Raw genomic sequence first — 9,498 nt, forward strand, 5'->3', positions numbered from 1 at the left:
AGTAATAGTTTATAGTTTTCGTGAGTGAGAAAAAGCGGTTTCAAAAATACCTAAGAAACACATTTTTTTTCCGCGGAAGTAAATCATACCTAACAGAAAACATTCTTCACGCTTGTGAGGTAAGTTGTTCTCGAAGTCGTATTAGAAGACATTTAATAGACTGTTGCAGACTTATTTTATAAGCCATTTTGTTATGCACTATGCACACACATTGGAAGGCTGAATGTGTGCTCTGGAGACGTACCTTCTGTTGTTTCGCTCAGGAACATCGCGATTGCGAACAACACTGCAGATAAATCAAGCATAGCGAGATTGCAAGTTGTTATGCACGATTAGGCGCTAAAATTTCAAAAGCTGCAGCGCGTTGAAATGGTCTTATCTCTTTCGTTAAGAGCATCAAGTCACCTAGAGGGAACTACACCGAAAAGAATGCAGCGAAAATCGCCATAACAGATGTCACATAACTGACCTGATTGTAATTTTTGAATATTTTTAAAAGAAGAAAATGCAATGGAAACAGTTGAACAGAGAAGCAGGGACTACAAAACCTCAAAGAACAACGGCCGATAGTTTCATGGTTCGGCCAAAAAATCAAGGTAACCTAAATACGTTTGATATAATAGCCGAGAAGGACAGACCAGCAAGAAACTAGCCCACACATCCACGAACACTATCTCCCGGTACGTGTCCAATACTAAGGCCACTCCTTAACATCATGAATCATTGTAGACCTGCTTCAGCGAAGAGAACTACCCCCGTAATCTCTGTACACGCGAGAGAATTTCGAATGTTGTGCACATCGCTTCGATTTTTTATGACTTTCGAAAGTGGCTGTAGGGAGCGCAAGACGCATTTTAAATGAGATGTTGTGCAGCCAAGAGGAAATTTCAGGCTTAATAAAAAGCGTGTTCGCGCATATTCTATAGGTACTGTGTAGTTCATGCATAAATGTTTAAAAATCCCCATCGAGTTGTGCTGCGTGGGGTTTGTGAATGCATGATACAAAAGCCGCGACCTATAACTCGCGTTATTTTGGGTGATTTATTCGCGAAACACTATCCTGAAATTATCGGCAGACAAACTATTTTTCATACGCAGTGACTTGCAGCATACGAAAAAATTTCATCCTGAGTTTGAACAGCAAATAAAAAATCCTAAGCATTTATTAGGGTAAATTACCAAGCAGCCAGAGCAGCTGATAATTTTTTTGATTTCAAACGACGGCACATCGGGTAAGGCTAGAGTCCACACGGCTTTTGATCTTAGCAATTGTGTTCTCCACCTTTTTCTCAATACACTGCAAAACTGTAGGGCACTATCATGGATGAAAAAGAGCTCAGTAAGATAAATAGGTGACAAGCAGCTTTTCCTTGCCCTTATATGTAACACAATTGCTCGGCGTGGGCTCATATAAAGTGACTGAGCTTGAATTACCTACAAGATTCACAAAAATGCACGCATCGTTTTCCGCGCGAGGCAGTACATTGTAGTTGGGAGTTGCGTGGCCTAGTCCCCAGTACTTAAGCATGCCCAAGTAATGCAGGGAGAACTTTTAACTGACTTTTGAACTCTTGGCTTCAGGTCATAAAACTTAACGAAAAGCTTCTACATTATTTACGATTTTAGTGTTCAATAGAAGACGCAATTTATGTGGCATATTTTACGATTTTCAGAAAAATTCTCACCGCAGATGAAAACTGCTCTGGATGAGTAGTTCTCAACAGCAGTCTCATCACACAAAATCTATTGTGGCAGAGCCTATGTCACCAACTCGCTATGGGGCTTTATGTATAGGGCGAGAGATGCGCCGGACGCTTGTGAGGAATTGTCAAGGCGAACCAATGTAACGCGTTGCTTTCGGGCTCACAGCGAGAGTGGAGATGGCGACCATGCGTTGCATATGTCCTCAATCTCATTATACCTCTTACCGTAGGTTCCTTATGAGTCCTCATGTGACCTTTTATAATAGACAGTCTAGAGCGTCTTTATTACTAGGTCGATCAGGGGACATACTGATCTTGTGACAAATAAAGTTGAGCTGCAGCTTGCATTAGAATTTCGAAACGCTTTTTGGAAGTGTTTTTTCTGACACCTTTCAACAGTCTGCGACTGGCTCGTCCCTTCTTTGTACAAAACGACTCTTGAAGACTCCTAGGGGCTTACAGAAGTTACAAGAAATGTGTAGTTCTTATAATCTGCGGTGGTTGCTGTGACTTATTTCTCAGTCGGAAGAACTTCACAAGAAATTACAGCTTTGCCGAGAGGCTGCTTGCTGTACTGAATTCCGACGTACATTCTTGAGTTCCACCAACTAAGCGGAAGGAACAATAAACTCTCTCAGCTTGGAGGAGGAGGAGCAAAATTTATTGCCGCGCTGTACTGAATTGGGAATGGGAGGTGGAGAGGGCTGCTCGATTGGGTGGCAGTCCCTATTGCGGGACGCTATTGGCGGCCGTTGCTGCCTGTGTTCCCAGCTGAGAAATTGTTTTGTGCGCGTTTAACATCATAATACCAGTTTTCCTTTGATCTATAATTAGGCGAATAATGATTTCCTTGTACGCGCGAGAGATTTAGAAGACTGTTCTGCAGTTTAACATCATAATACCAGTTTTCCTTTGATCTATAATTAGGCGAATAATGATTTCCTTGTACGCGCGAGAGATTTAGAAGACTGTTCCTGCAGAAACGATTGGCACTTTCTGAAGAGAATGTCAGCAGGGGCTGAAGGTCGGATGGATCCTGTACAACATAAACGCAACTGAGTGGACACACGGTGGAAAAATTAACAATCTTTATGCTAACGTCAGAGTACCACCGTGTGCCCACTCTATAGCGTATATATATATATATATATATATATATATATATATATATATATATATATATATATATATATATATATATATATATATATATATATCAAGCTTATTTTTCAATGACATGTATCCCCAGAGTCACTGAGCGCTATCTGTAGCACCGGCTCATGTGCGTTTGCCCTTTCAGGCTTCAAAAATGACAACGCTAGATACACGTTACATATTTCAGTAAAAATAATTGCGTTCTAAACCTTTCAATAAAAGAAAAAAAGACCTATTTAGCGTCCTCAATTTTGAAGCCTAAAAGGAGAAAAAGCAGGTCAGTCGGTGCCCCAGATAGCGCTCATATGACAGTGGAGGTCGTGTCATTGTAAATTAAGCTGGAAAGTACTAACGCATCCCTGCTATGTGGGATTCTTCGGGTTCACCGACCACTGGCCTTAAAAATGGTGGCCGCTGTCTCTTCGGAGAGCGAAGTACGCGGTTGATGTAGTTCTGTACAGAAGGCTGAAATCAAACAGATTCTATTTAGCTTGTCTGGTAGAGACTCCTACGCTAAGTCATTTCCTTTTTCGATTAGTGAGGGTAAAAATTGCAATAAATGGCCCCAATAACAAGAAATCCTTCCTAACTCTAAGTTACATGGAATTTCATTGTAACGTTGAGAAAGTGTGAAAATCATTTTCAATGTATAGACCTAACCTGGACACATTTTTATGCTGGTAAGCTTCGAATTTCGATGTGACATAACTATGGTGTAAACATAGCGTTTATAATATGGCGGATAAAGATACACTTTCTACAACCACGAGGACGTTCTAGCAATACTGGGAGTGCGGCGTACTGTGTTGACCGTAAAGGTTCAAGCTTGGAGGTGTAGCGAAGGCTTAGGCGCTCCAGCAAAGGAAGACTGCAGAATTGTCGAAACGTGCGTCTCGAAGTTCTCATCTCGGGATCGAATAGTTTGTGGGAGGAACATTGAGACAGAAATGTTGTTTCCTGCGATCATCGTAGATATTCGAATAATAACAGAATATCATATGTGAGGTACTTTTCATAGCGTTTTTGGAAGTATCATGTCTTGTAAAATGTACTGTGTATGTATTTTTCTCGAGATGGCGCAATGCAGACTCTATCGCCATAAACGACAACCAGCTATACTCTCGAGGTCTTCATTGTTGGTTTTGGCAAGGATTACACTTAATAAGAAATGAACAATATTATTCAGTTTTTCGTACTTCCTTTACAAAGCACAATCCCATTTAAATAAAAAAGCACAGATCTTAATCGCGGTTGCTATCGGTCTTGCTGCTCGGCCAACCGCATGATTAAAAACTTAGAACTGCTGAGGAGCCAGAGGTTTCTTGTTCTCAGGTGTAAGGATTTTTAAACTGATAACCAACAGAAATGTAACTTTTTAGTGGGTTATAATCTCTATTTATTGTACTCTTTTGTGCAGAATTTTTTCATTCGTTAGACTTTTATTCTTCGCTCATACTTAGCAATCTCTAAAGAAAGGTACCTGTTATATGGCATTCTTGTTACATGTCTCCCTGCTGATTTTTGGTGCTGATACAGGGAATCGAAAGCAGCAGTTTACAGAAAAATTAAATAAAGTGGGAAAGACCTGTCGGTTGTAGCTTTTCTCATAAATACAGCGCTACCACAAATTCATTCTTTTGTCGGCACTTATTCAGTGTTATCACTGGACCTATGACATGCCGTACGGAACTTCGAAGGTCTTGCCGAATGGATGCGGCATAGCATTTCACGCAAGTGGTTAGGCTCAGTAAAAACTGCGTGTACTTCGAACACAGATGTTTGACAGCATTTTTCACGAACGCATGCGACAGTAGAGGCGAATATTATTTCAAGCCTATGCGGCGGCTCTTTGTTTTCGATTGGTAAAAGATAGGGAATGTAATCTGTCCCGTCAAAATAGCGACCTCAGATCTCAACCCCGGGAGTGAAATTCTCAAAGATTAAGAAATAGGCACTGCACATTTTGCAGGTCCTCTCATGCCACCAATACCAGCTTATCGTGTTGCTCAATAATAAAAATCCAGGGCAATTCAGGGAATGCCTCTTTGACTTCTCAATACTATTTCTGTCTAGTGACTGCTTTTCTTGCTACACAGTATTTGCAGTGATGACGTAGATCAGGAAACTGGCAAATAAACTGGTTGTTATTTATTTTCTATCGCCTGTTACACTGAGCCCACTGGTCGCTAATAGGGCTTCGAAGCTGCCGGTGATAATAGCCTTAGCAGTTTGTGCACAACTGGAAACGATATTAGCCTCGTCTCTGGGGATCACCGCATTCTGGGCTTTATGCACGTCATTTAAAAAAGCACGTCGCCACCGCGTAGGCACATGGAGGCTTAATAACGAGGTTCAGCGTGCGACACAACTGTCCCTTGTGATCTCTTGCACCGTGACTTTGCCAGCGAGCAGACGAGACCACCGCTGGCTGGACGGAAAAGATAGTGACGCGAAAACAGGCTTCGGAGTGACGTGTCGAAGTCCATATTGCGATGGGAGCGTCAAAGCCGCTTGGTGTTTCAATCTCGAGTTAAATTCCCGATTTTTGTTGAGGCTGATATCCATGAGTAAAAGGCGCTTCGAAATTTTGGAAAAACGAAAAGGGTGATAACCATGAGGAGAAAAATCTATAAATGAACGGTCCTTAACGTAATCGTCAAAGCATCTGTTAGCCCAAATTCAGTTAACCAGCGTAAATGTGAACATATTTATAGTGTATTTTCTGAAGTAAAAGCCACCAGTATTATGGTGCGTAGATACCGTATTTGTAATTTATCGCGCGTCCTAAGTTTGTTTTTTGCCGCTACATGGTCACAAAGTAATACTTGACTTCCATGTGAGTGCTGAGTCTTTCGGTGCTTTTGATGTTGTGGGACATGCTATGCCAGTTTTCAGTCACAGATGGCTTTCATTTCAAGCTGTTACAGTGGCTTCATTTCACGCTTGAGTATCATCATCATGATGATTATCAGCCTGACTACGCCCACAGCAGGGCATAGACCTCTCCATTTTCATTTGCGTTAATTCCTTCCATTGCCAGATGTGGCCAACTTATCCTCGCAAAATGTTAATCGCATCCGCCCACCTAACTTTCTGCTGCCCTCTGCTACTCCTGCCGTTTCATGCAATACACTACGTTACCCTTAACGACCAGCGGTTATCTTGCCTTCGCATTACATGCCTTGCCCAAGCCCATTTCTTACTCTTGATTTCGACTAGGGCGTCATTATCCTGAGTTTGTTCCCTCACCTACTATGCTTGCTTCCAGTCTGTTAACGTTGCACCTGTCCTCCTCTTTTCATAGCTCGCCACGTTGTCTTTAATTTATGCTAAACCTTTCTCGTTGGCGCTCTTGGTTAACGCCTGTGTATGGTTGTCTCCAAAGCAGGTACGCTGCACCACACCGCTTAATTAAGCGAAAGCAACGTGGATGCATTACTCTGTTTTATCCTCGGTGTAATGGTTTAGGATGTTGCTAGCCGAATAACCTGTCCGGCACTGATTTCTTAACTGCGCGCTGAACAGCGTACCTTTGGGGATTTACACTTACGTGTGAATTTTTCCTCGTTGATGTTGCCCTCCCACTGTGCAGAACACATGTTCAGGTGAAGAAGGCGTGCGGTACAAGGTTTCCGTCATTGGGGCTAAGGACGTAGTACCTGTTTTACGCAGTCCACGTAACTGAATTCTCTATTGAAGTAGGTAAAGTTGTCTTGGGTTTCTTTTTATTTGTGTAAATGCTCAATGAGGCTTTACTTTACATTGAGGAGGAAAAACATAGTGTAAATTAATAGCGGCTGGCGTTAACTGTTAGCGGCTGCAAGATGATGTCAAGCGCCTGCGGACCAATGTTTGCCGCTGGGACGACGGAGTCGTCCACCCTGCAATACATGCGCCATTCAGCGCTGCGAGCCGAGATGGGTTCAGGCGATTTTTCAGCTGGAATCCGACATATCGGCGCTGTTATTTCCCGCTAAGAATAATGTTTGCCGTTTCAAACTCATCTTGTAGTTTTAAAAACGTTGTTAGAAACACCTCCCACCTTATGCTTTCTTTCAAACTCCCAAATTTTTCTATCTTTTCTCATCTTCTACAAGTTAGAATTCTTTGGTGCTGAGTAACTATGAAGGTACGGTCATTTCGCGAAGGACGGGTGAGTTTTAGAGGAAAGAACAAATACACTTGTTAAAACATCAACCAGAGGACAGACATCTCTGTGACTTTCTCCACTAAGAAATATATTCTACTCTTTACCACAAAATTTAAAGTATGAGATACAGTTACTATATATCGCTTGCCGTTCGTTTGTGTCCATCAGTCTCCAATGCCCGGTAGGCCTTTAACTTATTATGAAAAAATAACATAAGCAAAGCAGCCAACTTAAAATCAGAGATTTACGACTATATGTCCCCTTTATTGTATTGAGGGGCCGAGGTGAGAACGCACTTTCCCACGTGAAAACTAAAGCTAAAATGAGGTTACTAACTATTGCCAAGGCATGACGAATGAAGAAAACTTCAGTTGCCAGAGGTAAAATCCACTGTCACCTGAGTTTCCAGTTTCCCTTAATTTCTCTACATTAACTACAATTGGAGCAGTGTTCTACAGAGGAGCAGATAGCAGCATGCACTTCTTATTGATAACTTGTAGAGACTGTTTCTTTTGCCTCTGGCCTGCCCTTTAGCTTATACTTGTATGTCGAAAGCATGCACCCGGTTATTTGCACTTGAAAGCGTGGTGTGGTGCATGGCATGCAAAGCACGTAACACGTGCTTACACTGTAGACAAGTGTTCTGCATAATTATTCTTAATTTTTTATGTTGATGCAATTTCGTGAGTCATATGGCTTGTTCTGCTGACGACATTGCTCAAAATGTTGTCTTCTTTGTCAAGGCTTAAAAACTGTCCTATCCGCTTAGGCTAAGCGACATCAGAGCACCATCAGAAAAAACAGACCACGTAATTCAACTCTTTGGCGCACGGCTTTTTTTGATATTTTGTTTCAGCGTCAGACGAAACATAAAGCCTGATGCAGCGACTGAAACTAAAGGCTGGTGGTGCCTGACGAGGCTTCTGAGCCTAAACAGTCCACTGCAATACAGATACATTAGAAATCTTAGACCAAAAGAATAAAGTTTGCCTCCTGTAATCACGAAAAATTAAAAAAACGCAACATTTGACCCTTGTACATAAACGTATCGCATATATTGTTGCGCACAATTGACACAAATCACACATAATAGGAAGCTACACAAAATCATGATAATTCTGCACAAATAGCTGTTGTACAAAATCATACAAAAAAGATATAATGCACGTGTTAAATTGTCAGTGAAACTGAATAAGATTGCTTGAAAGGACACAAAAGCAAGATAAACGAAATATATAGAGTCATTTTGTGTTATACAGAGTTTTAGCGCTCTAAGTTTGTGTTCAAAAGTTTTGAATTTGCATTCAAAGTTTAGCTTACCTTCAGATTTGTTTCAGATCGCAGGTATTTCATACGCCATTGCTTGCCTTCTATAATTTGTTTAGGATAGTTGGCGTTCGGTTTTTTCTGTGCCTCAGAAGGTATTCAGTGTTTTCGGAGTCAATTATTCCGTACAGTTTCTTCTGATATATTACTTGCAGAGCTTTTAAATAATATAACTGGTCTGCCTTTGGGATGCCATGTTTATTAAATAGAGGAGCGGTTCTTAAGTCCTCTGCATTGCCTCGATGTGGTGCAGAGCAGCGCAAGATTTTCTTCTGCAAAATAATCAGAAGAAGGACGTTCTGGCGGCCTAGTTGGTTCATATGGAAGAGATTGGGTACAAACTGCGCAAACAAGACGGGACGTAAGGCACACAAAAAAATAGACAAAGCGCAGACTTCCAACTGATTTTATATGACAAAGCACATGGTTTATAAAGCCCGCGAACATAAAAAGAAAAACACTATTTTCATAGGGCTCGACGATAGAAAACATCAGCAGATTTTTACAGGACAATCAGAGCCGTTGTGAAACACGAACATGCCCTTCTAAATACTCTGTATTTTGTCTCGATAGCGACAGCGAGGGCGAGCTAACGCAGTCGTCACCCCTTTTGGCAATCAGTAACGCCTCGATAACCTCTCTTTCAGTTTTGCTGCGTGCGTTAGAGACGAAAGTGTTCTTGTCCAGGTAAGGGACGCAGTTGCGGCTGTTACAGCTTTTGCAATGCAATGGTAGATTGCTGCCTGTGCCGGTGTGCATTGACCTTTTATGCTCCATGGATCGCTCACTGAAGCACCGGCCAGTCTGGCCCATGTAAACCCGCCCACCAGATAGATGTATCTGGTAGATAACTTCGGAGATACACATGCTTAAATTGGTGTGATGATTTTTCTTGCACGACCTGCGTTCTGTTATTGTTTATTTATTTTTTTTTGAGAGCAAGGGACATACTTTTTTCAGCTTACAAGGCGCCGCAAACAAAACAGGTATTCCGTATTTACCTGCCACCTTCTTGATGTGGGAAGACAGTGAAAATATCGCATGACGAAGGGAGGGGTCCGTTCTAAACACTGCAGTTTTCTTACTGCATTCTTCAGCCTCTGAAGAAGGCCTTCACATGAGCTGCAATTTATTTGCTGAATGCTTTTCTTGTTACGTTCGCGG

This window comes from Amblyomma americanum, chromosome 9 (assembly GCF_052857255.1).
Source record: "Amblyomma americanum isolate KBUSLIRL-KWMA chromosome 9, ASM5285725v1, whole genome shotgun sequence".
Taxonomy (NCBI): domain Eukaryota; kingdom Metazoa; phylum Arthropoda; class Arachnida; order Ixodida; family Ixodidae; genus Amblyomma; species Amblyomma americanum.